This window comes from Lithobates pipiens, unplaced genomic scaffold (assembly GCF_037356315.1).
Source record: "Lithobates pipiens isolate NorthernLeopardFrog02 unplaced genomic scaffold, aLitPip1_a1.2 Scaffold_18, whole genome shotgun sequence".
NCBI lineage: Eukaryota > Metazoa > Chordata > Amphibia > Anura > Ranidae > Lithobates > Lithobates pipiens.
The window spans coordinates 615,277,363-615,296,913 of NW_027507758.1; positions in this window are offsets into that span (position 1 = coordinate 615,277,363).

Here is a 19,551-nt window from a genome sequence, read left to right on the forward strand (position 1 = left end):
AAAAAAAAAAGAAACAAACACCACACAGGGACTTTTCTACACTGAAAATCCCATCCGGTACCGTCAGCCCCGCTTGCAGGACTATAAAAACTCCACCTATCCCCGCCCCTCCCTATATGCATACATGGATTTCCTTGGCAGTCTGCTCACACAAGCTTTGTAAGGAAAGGGCTCTTGGGAGATGCAGTTCTGGGTGTAAGGCCTACGTCCATAGACACTGCCCTTGCACCAGGCTTACAAGCCTGAAAAATAAGTGGTTTCTCAATATAGGAACAAATTAACAGAAAACATTTTTTATAATATATATATATATATATATATATATATATATATATATATATATATATATATACACACACAGATATATGTGTGTGTGTGTGTGTTAGATAGAGATTATATATATATATACACACCTATACACATATATATATACATACACACACAGTCAATGCATTTCTAGACTCCTGACAGACCCTTGCATCTTTCATCCAGTGCTGCACTGACATTTCTGGATTCTGAGCCATAGGGAAGAGCAAAAAGAATTTTCAAAAGGATCGGCGGGAAAAAGTAGTTGAACTGTATAAAACAGGAAAGGGATATAAAAAGATATCCAAGGAATAGAGAATGCCAATCAACACATTCAAACTCTAATCAAGAAGTGGAAAATTATGGATTTTGTTGAAACCAAACCATGGTCAGGTAGACCAACTAAAATTGCAGCCACAACTATCAGGAAAAAATAAAAAATGTTCAGGATGCAAAGAAAAACCCACAAATAACAGATGAAATACAGGACTTTCTGAAAACATGTGGTGTGGCTGTTTTAAGATGCACAATAAGGAGGCACATGAAGAAAGATGGGCCGCATGGTCAAGTCACCAGACATTACTACGCAAATGCCGCTTACAATATGCCAAACAGCACAGAGACAAGCCTCAAACCTTTTGGCACAAAGTGATTTGGAGTGATGAGACTAAAATTTAGCTTTTTGGCCACAACCATAAACACTACATCTGGAGAGGAGTCAACAAGGCCTATGATGAAAGGTCCACCATTTCTATAGTGAAGGGAGGTGGATCGCTGATGTTTTAGGGATGTGTACAAAAGGCACAGGAAATTTGGTCAAAATTGATGGCAAGATGAATGCAGTATGTTATTAAAAAAATACTGGCGGAAAATTTGCATTCATCAGCCAGGAAGCTGCGCATGGGACGTACTTGGACATTCCAACACGACAATGACCCAAAACACAAGGCCAAGTCCATCTGTCATTGGCTACAACAGAATAAAGTGAAGGTTCTGGAGTGGCCATCTCAGTCTCCTGACCTCAATATCATTGAGCCACTCTGGGGAGATCTCAAAACGTGCCGTTCATTCAACACAGCCCAAGAGGAATGGGCAGATTTACCATCTGAGAAGATAAAGAGCCTCATCCACAAATACCACAAAAGACTTCAAGATGTCATTGATGTTAAAGGGGGCAACACACGGTATTAAGAACTGGGGTATGTAAACTTTTGATCAGGGTCATTTGGCTAGTTTCCCTACATTATAATATAAAAAGAGTAAACACAGTTGATTGATAATAAATGACTTCAGCCAAACACTAACCACGAGTGAAAGAAACGTTTTTGCGTTATTCATATGCTCTGAAAAATGGCCAAGAAATCCTAAATTCTGCCGGGGTATGTAAACTTATAAACACAGCTGTGTATATTTATTATATGTATATTTATTATATATATATATATATATATATATATATATATATACACACACACAGTGAGGGACAAAAAGTATTTGATCCCCTGCTGATTTCGTACGTTTGCCTACTAACAAAAAAAAATAATCTGTCTATAAATTTTAATGGTAGGTTTATTTTAACAAGGAGACAGAATAACAAATATATCCAGAATAATGCATTTAAAAAAAAAGTTATAAATGGATTTGCATTTTAATAAGTGAAATAAGTATTTGACCCCTTTTCGTAAAACATGACTTAGTACTTGGTGGCAAAGCCCGTGTTGGCAATCACAGAGGTCAGACGTTTCTTGTGGTTGGCCATCAGGTTTGCTCACATCTCAGGAGGGATTTTGTTTGTTCTGCTCCTCTTTGCAGATCCTCTCCAAGTCATTAAGGTTTCAGGGCTATAAAAAAGAGGGTGTTTTATGTGGCGCTAACTAAAATAACACTAAATGTGTGCTATCCAAAACCATAAATATATAAATAAACAAATATATAATAAATTTATATAGTGTAAAAAATGTGCAAAAAAGTAGCAAACAATGTGCAAAGCAATAAAGTGCATGAAATATCAATATGATGTAATAAAAATAGTACAGTACATCAAATAATATGCAATCAACAAGTCCTTGCAATGGTGCAACAATGTGCAAGTCCTATAAGCGTATTTATATCAAATCCAATCTTTAAAAAAACTCCAATGGATATAAGTCCATCCAGTGCAAAGTGCAGAAATATGTAAACAATCCACTCAAACAAACTGTGCACTCCGTCCAGCAAATGATGATAAACATGCAGATGTGAGTAATAAGTGCAAAGTACACCGTTCCTTCAAACTTCAGTGCTCTAGGTGCACCTACTGTTTCCCCCAGCCTCTCACCTCTAGTAAAGGTCCCTAAGGACCGGATCACGATTGAGGGGTGGTTTAATAGGCAATCTTCCACCTCTTATACATAAAACCTCCGGATCCTCAATAATTCCTCCAATATCCACACACCGGTAAGTATATATAAGAGAAAGGTGGCTTCCAATGAGTAGTACAGTATAATCCAGTTTATTAATAAAAATATCCACTTACATTTAAATGTAGCGTTTTCAGAAATACAAACAGCGGTGCTTCCGGTCTCGGCCGCGACCGGAAGTAACGAACGACACCTCAACTCCTCCCTGATGCGTTGCGTCACATAACACGTCACTTTCTCAAAGGTTGAGGGGTCAAGGAGTCTCTCTTCATTATATACGCTGCGCTCAGCTGTCGTGTTAATCCTACGGCTGCGGAGCGAGCTAGGTGTATCTATATCATCCCTAATATCATTCTTTATTTCATTTATCTTCATATTAATCAATCAACATTAAAATATATATACACATCTTCTATTAAACATAAAAATAAGCCCGATTTTGAACTTTAAAACCATAACTAGATAAAAATCCAATAACGCCATCTTGTGGACAAACAATAAAATACATCAAAGCTATTTTAAGACTTTCCTGAAATAACTGATCAATTCAATCTAGTACTACTATTATCAGTTATGTATTCCTTTGTCTAGTCCCTATAGTTTAGCTAGTCTATTACGCCAAGCACATGTTATTGTTAATATCACAATACTACCACCCTTGTCTATGAAATCAATACACGGTCTAAGGTCAATTAAATCTCATTTATTTCCCAAGGAAATAAGAACACGTGCATAAGGTATCAATATAAGTTACAATAATACATAGCATACAATCAAAGTACAATATAAGCCATACTTATCCGACCTTCGCAGCTACGCCTCATGATGGAATAAAGAGACAGAGAGAGACCTCATGGTTGCAAAACCTTTTTGTTAAACATACCTCAGCCATACCACACCCCATAGCCCATCCTACTCTTTCCCGTAGACCAATCAGCGTCTCTGGGGCGTCTCCTCCCCCAGGCTAACAGTCCTGCCATACTTGGCCTCTGGGGGGGCAGTGTTTGCCCATGAATTGCAACTGCTCCGACTGGATTGCAAATCTTGTGGCTTGATCTCGGACGCCCCACCAGCTGTCCTCTGTTCTTGCAGACAAGCCGGCGCCATATTATCTTTGAAGTCAGTATATTCCAGGCGGGCTGAATAGAACTCATTCTGCTATTCAAATTGTGTCACATTCCTTGCTTTAAACATGTGAAACTGCCTGGCATCAGTATGGCTGAGTTCGGCTGTACAAACAGCTGTGTAGATGTATAATAATAATTCCTGTCTGATTCCATTCAGACACTGCTCCTTTTGAACAGTCCATAACTGTCTTAACGTGTGTGGTTCCCCAACATGTGCTTCCGAACCAGTACCTGGGGCACAATCCTTAGCTTGTGTAACGCGTGGTTGTTTCCAACGAGCGCTTCAGAGACATCTCTTATGGAACAGTACACAAGTGTCTTACCACGCTATGTTTTCAACGTGTGCAGAAACAGGTCCTATGGCGCAGTCCATACTTGTTTTACCATGTGATGTCTCCCAACACGTGCCGCTTTGCCACTGAGTGACACACCTCCACCATTCTTCAGCGACAGCTTCCATGTCACCATTCTGTATCTTGGGTATCTTCAGGACGGCAGTACAGGCAAGGGGTGTCCATTCATTCACCATTCACCAGCACCCATTCAGAGCAACATATCACCCAGCTTTCAGACCCAGAGTCTTGAGGAGGGCCTTTCTTGCCCATATTACTAGCCTACAATACCCATAGGTCACACTATACCAAGAACATCAATCAACTTATTACCGTAATATATACATATATATGTATTACGCACCCCGCTCCCAACCTCCTATAACCTTTTACTGTAACTACGGGTCGGGATTAGGCAGGCTTGCTCGCAGCGGCGTTGCAGGGCTCTGACTTGGCAGCAACGTCTCCAATTTGTACACAGAGAGCTCACCGTCAAATCATCCCTCAACTTGCATAGACAAATGGGAGACCCTTCTAGATAAATATCGCTTAACTACACATATAAGTTTACAACAATTACCAAACCCACACAATTCCACCCCTGTGCCTGGATTTCAGAGATCATGCCCATTGTATACCATGCACCTCTACCTACGGTTAGGTTCAAGGAACCCTCTAGTCCCTTGACTTACACTACACCGGTATTCTTTAGGACAAAGAAACAAAACTCGCCTATGTCCTAAATAATACCTGGGTGCCTTCTTCCCAGCAATGACCTCTCCATCCAGAATACAGAGAGAAATAACTTCCCAACATTATTCGTTCCTCCCCATGTATTGACCTGGCCTACAAAGGACATCATGGTCATGCTTCCGACAAAGGGAAATATCAACCTGCCTCCAGCGTTCATCTTCTCTGATCACATGTGTGATATAGCCTCAAATGCAACAAGCTAGAGTCCCCAGTCAGTAAGCCCATTGATGCCACCAAATATACAGACCAAGTCTGCACTTCTGTATATGAGAACATACAGCATAACACCTTTCACAATCCAACTTAGTTTTCACTCCACCTAAATGCTCACTGAGGCCATCTTGTGTATAAACTGCAGAATACAATACAGTTATTAGTAATACCAATAACTAGATGAACTAGATGTTCAATGTGGCCATCTTATGGGTGGATAAATATGAAAAATACATACAAAAATATACCATCAACCGGAAAGGAAAAGGGACTAATACTAACGCCATCTAGTAGGCCCTTAAAATGGACATATTACTTAATGGTATACCAAAATAATTAAATATAAAAATACCAAATCGAAATACTGAAAGCTTATACACAAGATGGCCTCAGTGAGCATTTAGGTGGTGTGACAATTAATATCTTAAAATAGCTTTGATGTATTTTATTGTTTGTCCACAAGATGGCGATATCGGATATTTATTTATCTAGTTATGGTTTTAAAGTTCAAAATCGGGTTTATTTTTATATTTAATAGAAGATATATATATATTTTAATGTTGATTGATTAATATGAAGATAAATGAAATAAAGAATGATATTAGGGATGATATAGATACACCTAGCTCCTTCCGCTGCCGTAGGATTAACATGACAGATGAGCGCAGAGTATATAAGGAAGAGAGACTCCTTGACCCCTCAACCTTTGAGAAAGTGACGTGTTATGTGACGCAACGCGTCAGGGAGGAGTTGAGGTGTCGTTCGTTAATTCCGGTCGCGGCCGAGACCGGAAGCACCGCTGTTTGTATTTCTGAAAATGCTACATTTAAATGTAAGTGGATATTTTTATTAATAAACTGGATTATACTGTACTACTCATTGGAAGCCACCTTTCTCTTATATATACTTACCGGTGTGTGGATATTGGAGGAATTATTGAGGATCCGGAGGTTTTATGTATAAGAGGTGGAAGATTGCCTATTAAACCACCCCTCAATCGTGATCCGGTCCTTAGGGACCTTTACTAGAGGTGAGAGGCTGGGGGAAACAGTGGGTGCACCTAGAGCACTGAAGTTTGAAGGAACGGTGTACTTTGCACTTATTACTCACATCTGCATGTTTATCATCATTTGCTGGACGGAGTGCACAGTTTTTTTGAGTGGATTGTTTACATATTTCTGCACTTTGCACTGGATGGACTTATATCCATTGGAGTTTTTTTAAAGATTGGATTTGATATAAATACGCTTATAGGACTTGCACATTGTTGCACCATTGCAAGGACTTGTTGATTGCATATTGTTTGATGCACTGTACTATTTTTATTACATCATATTGATATTTCATGCACTTTATTGCTTTGCACATTGTTTGCTACTTTTTTGCACATTTTTTACACTATATAAATTTATTATATATTTGTTTATTTATATATTTATGGTTTTGGATAGTACACATTTAGTGTTATTTTAGTTAGCGCCACATAAAACACCATCTTTTTTATAACATTCTGAGTGTAGAGAACACTTATATATGTGTGCAGCTTTCTATATTATATTTTTCATTCAGGCCGCGTACACACGGGCGGACTGTTCGCTCAACTTTGTCCGCTGAACAGTGTTTCAGCGGACAGTCCGCCCGTGTGTGGGCTTTCAGCGGACAGTTTCAGCGGACAGTTTGACGGACAAAGTCTTTCGGAAATTCCGAAAAACTGTCCGCTGAAACTTTGTTTGAGCGAACAGTCCGCCCGTGTGTAGGCTACTTTCGAAATGAGCAAACTGTTCCCGCTCGGAGGAAAGTCTGCTCATTTCGAGCGCGTGTGAAGGTAGGCGGGGCCCGCGACGGAGACGTCGCGAGCTCCGCCGCCTGGAATGGACTTAAAGGGGAACCCCAACGCCGAAAAAAATCGGCGTGGGGTTCCCCCCAAAGTCCACAACAGACCCTTGTCCGAGCACGCTACCCGGCCGGCCAGGAAAGGGGGGTGAGCGAGCGCGCCCCCCTCCTGAGCCGTACCAGGCCGCGTGCCCTCAACATGGGGGGTGCCTTGGGGAAGGGGGGGCCGCGCGGCCCCCCCACCCCAAAGCACCTTGTCCCCATGTTGATGAGGACAAGGGCCTCTTCCCGACAACCCTGGCCGTTGGTTGTCGGGGTCTGCGGGCGGGGGGCTTATCGGAATCTGGGAGCCCCCTTTAATAAGGGGGCCCCCGGATACCGGCCCCCCACCCTATGTGAATGAGTATGGGGTACAATGTACCCCTACCCATTCACCTGTAAAATAAAAGTACCCAAAAAAAAACACAACACACGAGAAAAAATATTTTATTGCACAGCTCCGGGGGTCTTCCGTCTTCGGGGGTCTTCTCGCCGGACTCCTCCGCTATCTTCGTGTAGCTCTTTTGCTAGCGGAGGAGTCCGGCTTTCTTCCTCCCCACCGCCGGCCTCTTCTCCCGACTTCGGGGGTCTTGTCCCCCTCTTCGGTTCTTCTGCCGGGCCACCGCGCCTTCTTATAGCTCTTTTACAGGCGGTAGCCCGGTCTTCTGTCGCCGCCGCCTTCCGTTCTTCTGCCGGGCCACCGCGCCTTCTTATAGCTCTTTTGCAGGCGGTGGCCCGGTCTTCTGTCGCCGCTGTCGCCGTCGCCGCCTTCCGTTCTTCTTCTTCTTCTTGTTCTTCTTCTTCTTCTCCAGGAGATGTTGACACGACGCTCTCTCCGGCCGGAATGCCAGAGCCGCCCTGCGCAGCCACTTATATAGTGACAATGGGGCGGTGTCACATGGTATATGTCACATGGGTTGGTCACATGGGTTGGTGTCACATGGTGACCCCGCCCCCTTACGATGTCATAGTCCCCATGTGACATCAACCCATGTGACCAACCCATGTGACATATACCATGTGACACCGCCCCATTGGCACTATATAAGTGGCAGCACAGCGCGGCTCTGGCATTCTGGCCGGAGAGAGCGACGTGTCAACATCTCCTGGAGAAGAAGAAGAAGAAGAACAAGAAGAAGAAGAAGAAGAACGGAAGGCGGCGACGGCGACAGCGGCGACAGAAGACCGGGCCACCGCCTGCAAAAGAGCTATAAGAAGGCGCGGTGGCCCGGCAGAAGAACGGAAGGCGGCGGCGACAGAAGACCGGGCTACCGCCTGTAAAAGAGCTATAAGAAGGCGCGGTGGCCCGGCAGAAGAACCGAAGAGGGGGACAAGACCCCCGAAGTCGGGAGAAGAGGCCGGCGGTGGGGAGGAAGAAAGCCGGACTCCTCCGCTAGCAAAAGAGCTACACGAAGATAGCGGAGGAGTCCGGCGAGAAGACCCCCGAAGACGGAAGACCCCCGGAGCTGTGCAATAAAATATTTTTTCTCGTGTGTTGTGTTTTTTTTTGGGTACTTTTATTTTACAGGTGAATGGGTAGGGGTACATTGTACCCCATACTCATTCACATAGGGTGGGGGGCCGGTATCCGGGGGCCCCCTTATTAAAGGGGGCTCCCGGATTCCGATAAGCCCCCCGCCCGCAGACCCCGACAACCAACGGCCAGGGTTGTCGGGAAGAGGCCCTTGTCCTCATCAACATGGGGACAAGGTGCTTTGGGGTGGGGGGGGCTGCGCGGCCCCCCCTTCCCCAAGGCACCCCCCATGTTGAGGGCACGCGGCCTGGTACGGCTCAGGGTCGCTCGCCCCCCCTTTCCTGGCCGGCCAGGTAGCGTCTGTTGTGGACTTTGGGGGAACCCCCACGCCGATTTTTTTTGGCGTTGGGTGTCCCTTTAAGTCCATTCCAGGCGGCGGTGCCCGCGACGTCTCCTTCGCGGGCCCCGCCTACCTGTACACGCGCTCGAAATGGGCGGACTTGCCTCCGCCTTACGTGGGCGAGTCCGTTCATTTCAAAAGTTGAGCGAACTGTTTGGCAAACAGTTCGCTGAAACAGTCCGCTCAAAAAGTGCCGTGTGTGGGCAAGTCCGCTCATGCAAATTTTGAGCGGACTGTTGCGGCAACTGTTTGACGAACAAAGTTTCAGCGAACAGTCCCCGCGTGTGTACGCGGCCTCAGTTTTTGTAGTGAGGTTGTACGCAACAGGCATCACCTATTTTTTACAAGGTTTCAGGGCTGACGTTTTGGAAGTCAAACCTTCAGCTCCCTCCACATATTTCCTATGGGATTAAAGTCTGGAGACTGCTAGGCCACTCCAGGATCTTAATGTGTTTCTTCTTGGGCCACTCCTTTGTTGCCTTGGCCATGTGTTTTGGGTCATTGTCATGCTGGAATACCCATCCCGACCCATTTTCAGTGCCCTGGATGAGGCAAGGAGGTTTTCACCCAAGGTTTGACCGTACATGGCCCTGTCCATCGTTCCTTTGATGCGGTGACGTTTTCCTGTCCCCTTAGCAAAGGAACACCCCCAAAGCGCAATGTTTCCACCTCCATGTTTGAGGGTGGGGATGGTGTTCTTGGGGTCATAGGCAGCATTCCTCCTCCTCCAAACACGGCGAGTTGAGTTGATGCCAAAGAGCTTGATTTTGGTCTAATCTGACCACAACACTTTCACCCAGTTCTCCTCTGAATCATTCAGATGTTCATTAGCAAACCTCAGAGGGGCCTGTACATGTGCTTTATTGAGCAGGGGGACCTTGTGGGCGCTACAGGATTTCAGTCCTTCACGATGTAGTGAAGGGTGGGGGTGGGTCAGCTACGCCTCTTGAACACTGACCTCTGGGGACCCGCCTGCTGACCTTTGGAGGAGGTCCCTATTCCAATCCCTGAGTCCTAACCTTGTACTTCAAGGGGAAACCCCAAATCTGATGCCCCATACATACGATCAGAAATTCTGCCAGCAAAAGTTGGATGTGAGCTTTTGGTCAGAAATTCCGAATGCGTGTCTGCTCCATCGGACTTTTGCTGGTAGAATTCCAGCCAGAGAGAGCATGTTCTCTATTTTTCGGTTGGAAAAAGTTCAGATTGGAAAGTCCAATCTGTACCAAATTCTGATGTGCAAAATTCCTACGCATGCTCGGAAACAATTCGACGCATGCGCAGAAGCATTGAACTTTATTTTCTCGGCTCGTTGTAGTGTTGTACGTCACCACGTCCTTGACGGTCGAAAGTTCAGAGAACTTTTGTGTGACAGCGTGTATGCAAGCCAAGCTTGAGCGGAATTCCGTTGGAAAACAATTTTTTTCTGACGGAATTTCTGATCGTGTGTATGGGGCATTACCTTCATGGCATAGTGTGTTACCAATTGTTTTCTTGGCGACTGTGGTCCCAGCTGCCTTGAGATCATTGACAAGATTCTCCTGTGTAGTTCTGGGCTGATTCCTCACCGTTCTTATGATCACTGAAACTCCACGAGGTGAGATCTTTCATGGAGCGCCATATCGATGGAGATTGACAGTTATTTTGTTTTTTCCATTTGCAAATAATCACATCAACTGTTGTCACCCTCTCACCAAGCTGCTTGACAATGGTCCCATTCCAGCCTTGTGTAGGTCTACAATCTTGTCCCTGACATCCTTGGACAGCTCTTTGGTCTTGGTCATGGTAGAGAGATTGGAATCTGATTGATTGCTTCAGTAGACACGTGTCTTTTATACAGGTAACAAGCTGAGATTAGGAGCACTCCCTTTAAGAGAGGGCTTCTAATCTCAGCTCGTTACCTGTATAGAAGACACCTGAGAGCCAGAAATCTTGCTGATTGATAGGAGATCAAATACTTATTTCACTAAAATGCAAATCAAGGGGGGCGTGACCGGAAGCCGAGGACGACGGACGTGTTTGGGGAGAGCTCCGCCGAGGCCTAGCACCATCGATCCCCATCCTCGGCCACCGCAACTTTCCTCTGCCCGCCGGTCTCTTCATCTAGCCGGTGGGCCATTGGAGCTCCGGACGGAGCTGATATTTCGGCTGGATCCGCCGACGTTTTTACTCCGCGGCGGCGGGTGGTGAGACAGGCCGGACGCCGCCATCTTGCGGCCTACACTGCGTCTCGGAGCCTCCGGACGGCGCATCCCAGGCCCCATCCCGGCCGGGACGGTGGCATACATCTGGCGTGGACCCCTCCGGACGGCCTCTCCTACACCGGACCCCCGCTGGTCGCCGCACGGATACATGTGAGGATGCCCAGGCTCCAGCAGGCAAGGTGAGCTCCGGCGGCCATCTTGCTCCACCCGAGGCCTCTCACAGCTTAATAGCTCTCCCCCCTCTGTGGCCAGATTGCTACCCCATCCAGCGCAGGTGTTAATCCCTGCCCCAGCTCAGCATATTAGCCCCCCTGAGTGACTGCCAGCATTCATCAGTCCCACCCTCCTGCCCAGCTTCTACCCTCGGCCTGCTCAGCGGCCATCTTGGTACACCCGTCTCCTTCTACTGCCTGTGGCCTGCAACTGCTGCTATCTGCCCTGGTTTCTGCCCTAGCTAGTGCCCTCTCCCCTTATACAACCCAGAGGGGCAGTGGTGTCTGGATCTCCCCCCCCTGGCTGTTTGGGTCTGCTGCGGCCTGCTCTTCTGGTTTGTGTTCTCTAACCGACAGCGAACTTTCTTGGGGTCTCATCTTGGGTCCCTCCCTGTTTGACAAACATGTGATCATCCTATATAGGCCTTAGCCGCCTTCCAATGCTCCCGTGCTGCTCACAGTCGCTACACATCTATGGGAAACACCACATGTAACTAAATATACGCCTAGTCCCAACGCCTCATGGTGAAATACGGGCCGAAACACCTTCCTCAGTCTTTGTCCCCGGATTTGCGGCCCTCACAGACTCTGGATCGATTTTTAAGCAGACCGGCCTCTCCAGCTCCTTCTCCAGGTTCTTTCACGTACGCACAAGCGGCCTCCCAAGTACCGGCACAAGACAGTCCACATTCCTTGTCACATAGCCACTCAGACGTGATGTCCGCCCCGGTCACAGTCGATGTACTTGATGATAAACTGCGAGCTCTCCTACAAGACTTGACGAGTAATGTTTCTAAGGAAATGGGTAAACTGGCCCATGAATTGCGGGGGGAGCTTGCCCAGATTGGAGAACGGACTGATATCCTGGAAACCAAATTTGATGACCTGCTACAGTATGTCCACGTTTTGGAAGAAGACAACGCCGGTCTGAAACAATCTGTCTCTCAGCTCCAATCCCAACAGGAAGACCTGGAGAATAGGGAACGTCGCCAAAACCTCGGATTAGAGGCGTACCTGAGGCCATTAGTGAGGGGAGATCAAACCATACCTACTCAGCCTCTTTAATGTTGTTGCCCCTAAAGTCCCGGACATAGACTGGAGAATGGATAGGGCCCACAGATCCCTGGCCCCAAAGCCTCCTGCCGGAGCCAACCCTAGAGACATTATCGTACGCTTTCACTACTACGATAGCAAGGAAGCTTTGACCATGGCCACCCGGAACAAATCCCGTTTGGAATTTAAAGGGGCCAAGATACAAATTTTTAGTGACTTATCCCCTATCACTCTTGCCAAACGTCGTAGCTTCCGCCCTGTGACTGCCCATCTGCAAAATCATCAGTTCCGTATCGTTGGGGGTTCCCCTTCCGCCTCTCTGCTACTAAAGATGGGATTCAATACTCTATGAGAGATCTTCAGGAGAGTGAAGCTTTCATACGTAACCTGGGCCTACCACCGCTGCCAGATGAGGATCCCACGCCGCTCCCGACGACGCCCAGACCCTCCTCCATTCCTGCTCGGATTTGGACCCCTACACGCCAGAAGTCACAGAAATCCTTTTCTACCCCTCAACGTAACCTGCATCCTAGACTCCCTCCCTGATGGAAGCTTCCTTGTGTAGTGTTTGGCTGGCCTAGGCCTCGGCCCCTGTCTCACCATGTTTCCTCTTTAACAGGGGGTGTTTGCAACTTTAGTTACAAGTTATAAATTTTTACTGCCCCTGTTTGTTTTCTGGTTGTTGGGACTACAATGTTCTGCTCTTATTCCCTGTAACTATTGCTGGAAGGTGGCGGGGTCTCTCCAGATGAGCTGGAACCCCTGATGTGCCTCCTTTTGTTCCACGGTTACGGCTGTGGACTCCTGGGTGGTTTTTACCCCCCAGGCCTTTTTTCTAATTGTAATGTTTTTTTTATTTTTTTCGGCCTATTTTTTCGGCCTTTTTTTCATTTTTTTTTCGTTCAACTTGGACACACTTTTCTACGCTTTATAATCACATTGTTGTTATTTTATGCCTTCACCTGCCTTTTTACTTCTAGGACACACCACGGGTCCCAGTATCTTCCTGGTTGGTATGGTTATATCCGTTTTTGTATGTATATTATGGGTATCTTAAGCTTTCACTGTTTTCTACACGATGGCTTTGAGGGTACTGACTTATAATGTTAAGGGCCTGAACTCAATCCATAAGCGCTGGTTGGCTTTGAAGGAGTTCAAGTCCCAAACGCAGATGTGGTCCTAGTCCAGGAGACCCACTTTCGCCCAGGGGGATCTCTTAAATTTGCGGCCAAACATTTTCCGGTCTCTTTTATGGCCTCTGACCCCTCTGGTAAAGCAGGGGTGGCAGTACTGATTAAAAAGACATGCCCGCTACGGGTTAAGTCCTCATTTATTGATCCACAGGGCAGATACATCCTCCTGGACTGTGACTACCTCTCTCGCTCTCTTACTGTTATTAATGTATATGTTCCCAACTCGGGCCAGATTCACTTCCTTACTGAGGTCTTGGACAAACTGGGCACCTATGCTCAGCCATTCATGATCCTTGGCGGGGACTTCAATATGGCCATGTCTGCTAGGAAGGATAGGCAGACCCTGTTTTCAGACAATCCCTCCTTAAAAACGGAACGTCAATCTACTGCGTTTCGCAAGCTCATTAGATCCCATAACTTTTTAGACATCTGGAGGATTAAACACCCTACGCATCGGCAATTTTCCTTCTACTCTCCCCCACACAGGATGTACTCCAGATTGGACTACATCTTTGTTACGGCGCCTCTTCTAACGTCGGCAGTGGCCTCGGAGTTGAATCCCATAACGTGGTCTGATCATGCATCGGTCCAGCTTGACCTCGCCCTCACCCTCTCTACACCTAAGACCTGCCACTGGAGATTCAACGAGTTTCTCCTCCGTGATCCAGCTACAGAAGCCCATTTATCCCACGGTCTAGCCGAATTTTTTCAACTTAACGAGGGGTCGGTGCGGGACGTGTCCACCCTTTGGGAGGCCCACAAGGCCGTTTTTAGAGGATTGTGTATCTCGGCTGGCTCCCGCCTCAAGCGAGACTCGGCTGCGCAGAGACTAGATCTCCTTTCGCAACTCCAAAAAGCTGAAGCTCTGCTTTTGTCCTCCCCATCGGTGCCACGTCTTCGCACAGTGACCTCTATCCGCGAACGGTTAAAATCCTTAGATATGCACAAGTGCTCTAAAGCTCTGCTTTGGGCTAAACAGAGGTTCTATGAATTTGCCAACAAGCCTCATAGGATGTTGGTGAACAAGCTAAAGCCCCGTCCATTTCACTCCTATCCTGATCTCCTGCTACAGTCGGACGGCACTCCGACTTACTGCCCCTTGACGATGTCTAAAGTATTTGGTGCCTTTTACAAAAAATTATATAACTGCCTAGCTTCAGACCCTAACCATGTGTTTTCCCAAGATAGCTTTGATGATTTCTGCGCTTCCTTGAAATTACCAGTGCTGTCTTCCCCACAAGTAGATACCCTGAATACCCCTGTTACGCCAGAGGAATTGGCTGCGGTTGTAAAAGACCTCCCGTCCCATAAGTCCCCGGGCCCCGACGGGCTTCCTTATGTTTATTATAAGACTTTTCTCCCGACGCTGAGCCCTCACCTGCTTAATCTCTTTACCTCCCTACAGAAGGGCATTATACCGCATTCTCAGTTTCTACATGCACACATCACAGTTATCCCGAAACCGGGTAAATCCCCTACCCTACCAGATAATTACAGACCCATAGCCTTACTTAACTCCGACTATAAAATTTTCACCAAAATCTTGGCCAATAGGCTTTCCCTATTGATCCCTGCTCTGGTTCACAACGACCAGGTGGGATTTGTACTGGGCAGACGGGCTGGGGATAACACCAGGCGTACCATCGACCTCATAGATTTACTCGATAAAACGACTCGCCCAGCTATCGTTTTGAGTTTAGACGCACAAAAAGCCTTTGACAGGCTGGGATGGCCATACATGTTTGCTACACTACAGCGTTTTGGCCTTTCTGGTTCTTTCCTGTCAGCCCTGCAAGCCTTATACTCATTCCCTACATCCCAAGTCCAATTGGCGTCTTACAGATCCCCGCTCTTCACACATAGTAATGGTACCAGACAGGGATGCCCCCTATCCCCCTTGTTGTTTATACTATGTCTAGAACCCTTGGCTGCAGCTATACGGGAGGATTCAGACATAAGTGGAATTTCCCTCAGACTGAAAGAATACAAGCTGTCTCTTTTTGCAGACGACATACTCCTCACCCTGACGAAGCCTCTAACCTCTCTTCCCAAACTTCACGCTCTTTTAGATTCATTTGGTAGACTCTCGGGTTATAGGGTTAATACGACTAAAACCGAAGCGCTCCCTATTCATATCCCCCCCACACTTCAAGCTTCCTTGGAATCCACATACCCCTATCGTTGGTGCCCCATTTCCCTCAAATACCTCGGCATTAACCTGACCGCCAAGTACAGCTCGCTTTATGAAGCTAACTATATATCTTTAATAGCGGAAACGCACGGACTGCTCAGAAGTTGGTCGTCGTGTCCCCTATCTCTTCTGGGCAGGATTAACGTATTGAAAATGGCCATACTCCCTAAGTTTTTATATCTTTTTGAAACATTACCAGTTGCTATCTCTATGCCTCAGCTTAGGAATATTCAGAGAGCCTTTGCTAAATTTATATGGGGGAACAAATTGCATAGGATAGCCCAAACAGTGGTTTTTGCCCCACGGTCCCATGGAGGACTGGGAGCCCCCGATATAGTGAAGTACTACTATGCAGCACACCTTCAGGCGGCTGTCTCCTGGTCATCGTATTTTGCTACCAGTAGATGGTCAGAGATAGAAATGGATGTGGTCACTCCTGTCCATCCCTGCTCCATGCTGTGGTCGGATCTGACCTCCTCTATGGCTCAGATTAGGCGCATATGCCTTGGACCGATGCTTTTTACTCTCTCCATATGGAAACAATGTCACAAGCGGTTCTCTCTCTCTTCTCCATGCTCACCCCTGCTGAATGTCATTTTTAATCCAGATATGCCTGACAGCCTCTCGGTGAAGAATATGTTTCCTTGGTATAGGTCTGGCGTTTTCCAACTTCGCCACCTGGTACATCCGGTATCTCATAAACTCCTATCCTTTCCTGAGCTTCAGGATAAATATGACATTCCAGAGCGACTCTTTTTTTCATACATTCAATTTAAACATTATTTTCACTCCAGATCTCCTGCCCTGACTTTGGCTAATCCTAACACCTTTGAAACTTTGTGCTCCCAAGGTCCTTGCCAGAAAGGACTTATATCCTCTATATATAGTATCCTCCACAATTCAACCTCACCCACCACGGAAACACATCTCTACATGAGGAGATGGGCTACAATTTTACCGTCCCCCCTAACCATTTCTCAATGGCAGGACATTTGGACTTCTACTTCCAAAGTCTCCAGATGTGTGGAGCAGAGAGAGACGGCCTATAAGATACTAATGTTTTGGTATAAGACCCCTGAAATGTTGCATAAATATGATCATTCCATATCTAAACTGTGTTGGAGATGCCTCAGAGATGAGGGCACCCATTACCATATTTTTTGGAGCTGCCCTTTGATTATACCTTTTTGGTCTATGGTCCAAACTCTACTACAATCTGTTTTAGAGGTAGATATCCCGTTAGACCCTAAACACTATTTGTTAGGCCTACCTATCGCGGAGCTCTCCAAGCCCGCCAAGAAGCTGACAGCCTATATTCTCCTAGCTGCCAAGAGAGTGATCCCGGCTCTTTGGCTGTCCCCCTCCCCTCCGTCTCAGCCGCAGCTAATTTCTGCCATTGCGTACATACGCAGGATGGAACGTATGACTGCACTGGTACAAGACTCTCTACCTAAGTTTTCTAAAATATGGGACAGGTGGGACAATTCCACGTTCAACCCTGAGACGACACCTTAATTTATGGCCTTTTATTCTCGGAAATGTTTTTCTCGGGTTTGAACTGGGGATTCATACTCCACGTCCCCCCCGCAAATATCAATACATCTTTTGGTCTATTTACATATCCTACTTGGCAGATTCGTGGTGTGTCCTTTCCCCCTTACCCTTTTGACATGCTGTATTAAACTGTTAACGTTTTATACCCCGCCTGTGGCGGTTCTCTTTGTTACTGTTACATTGTCAATTTTGATTATTTGTATCGAAATGTACAAATCTGTCTGTTGTACAATAACCTTTTTCTCAATAAATATATATTTAAAAAAAAAAAAATGCAAATCAATGTACAACTTTTTTGAAATGTGCTTTTCTGGATATTTTTGTTATTCTATCTCTCACTGTTAAAATAAACCTACCATTAAAATTATAGTCTGATCATTTGTCAGTGGGCAAACGTACAAATTCAGCAGGGAATCAGATATTAGTTTCCCCTCCTCACTGTATCCATTAAATAGAACATATCGGGTGCTTTTAAAAGGGGAACTTCAGTCCCCTTACTGCTGGCACCATACAGGAACTGTCATTTTTGATGGCCCGGCCTCCAGGACCCGGCAGAGCCCTGCGGCCCACTGGTGCATGCACAGACCAAATAGAGGTCCTATGCCTCCACCTGTATGTATGAGGCTTTATGCTCACCAAAAACTGAATAATAATGACTTGGGATGTGCTTTAGGAGACCTAGATGTTACATGAGACTGCTAGAGATAAGATCAATAGGGAAATGCAGATGATTGCCTCAAGGGCGAATTGCAGCCTGGGGCCTTAGTTAATTAGAATTATCAATGCTACATACAAACTGAAAGTCAAGACTGAGAATCCTTGTACATCTAATCCTGATGAAGGAGAGCATTATCTACCGAAACGCGTAAACTGATGGCTAAAGGTTTCCATGCAGGTACACGTGCGAGGTCTACCTCCCTGACCTGCAAGCCCAGTACTTACCAGTGGGTGGCGTCGTACTTTCAGAAAGACCCAGCTTAGCAACAATGGCTCAACAAGAGGGTGTGAGCAATCTGGATTAATAAAGCGCATGCCTTTAGCAGACAGGTGATACTTACTGCATTCTGGAAACAGTTGGGGAGATTTACTAAAACTGGTGTACACAGATTCTGGTGCAGCTGTGCATAACCACCAATTGGCTTCTAACTTCAGTCTGTTCAATTAAGCTTTGACAATAAAACCCGGAAGCTGATTGGTTACTATGCAGAGCTACACTAGATTTTATGTGCTCCAATGTTATTTATTTTTTATTATTATTATTATTATATTAATAATTGTCCAAACGACAACATCCAATAAGAAATTACCATTATTACTTCAGGTAGGTATAAAAAAAAAAAACACAAAATTATTACATCATTAAAATGTATGTAGTTCAATGCAAGCAGTGTACAATCCTGAATTTGACCTGGTATTGGCCTGTACAACAGAGCTCAGACTGAAGGAGGGAGAAGCAGCACAAGTAGCCAATCCCTTGTGCTACAGTTTAAGATGCAGTATCTCACAAAAGTGAGTACACCCCTCACATTTTTGTAAATATTTTCTTCTATCTTTTCATGTGACAACACTGAAGAAATGACACTTTGCTACAATGTAAAGTAGTGAGTGTACAGCTTGTATAACAGTGTAAATTTGCTGTCCCCTCGAAATAACTCAACACAGCCATTAATGTCTAAACCACTGGCAACAAAAGTGAGTACACCCCTCAGTGAAAATGTCCAAATTGGGCCCAATTAGCCATTTTCCTTCCCCAGTGTCACGTGACTCGTTAGTGTTACAAGGTCTCGGTGTGAATGGGGAGCAGGTGTGTTAAATCTCACTCTCTCATACTGGTCACTGGAAGTTCATCATGGCACCTCATGTCAAAGAACTCTCTGAGGATCTGAAATAAAGAATTGTTGCTCTACATAAAGATGGCTTAGGCTATAAGAATATTGCCAAGACCCTGAAACTGAGCTGCAGCACGGTGGCTAAGATTATACAGTCATTTAACAGGACAGGTTCCACTCAGAACAGGCCTCGTCATGGTGGACCAAAAAAGTTGAGTGCACGTGCTCAGCGTCATATCCAGAGGTTGTCTTTGGGAAATAGACACATGAGTGCTGCCAGCATTGCTGCAGAGGTTAAAGGGGTGGGGGGGGGGGGGGGGGGGGGGGTCAGCCTGTCAGTGCTCAGACCATACGCCGCACACTGCATCAAATTGGTCTGCATGGCTGTCGTCCCAGAAGGAAGCCTCTTCTAAAGATGATGCACAAGAAAGCCTGCAAA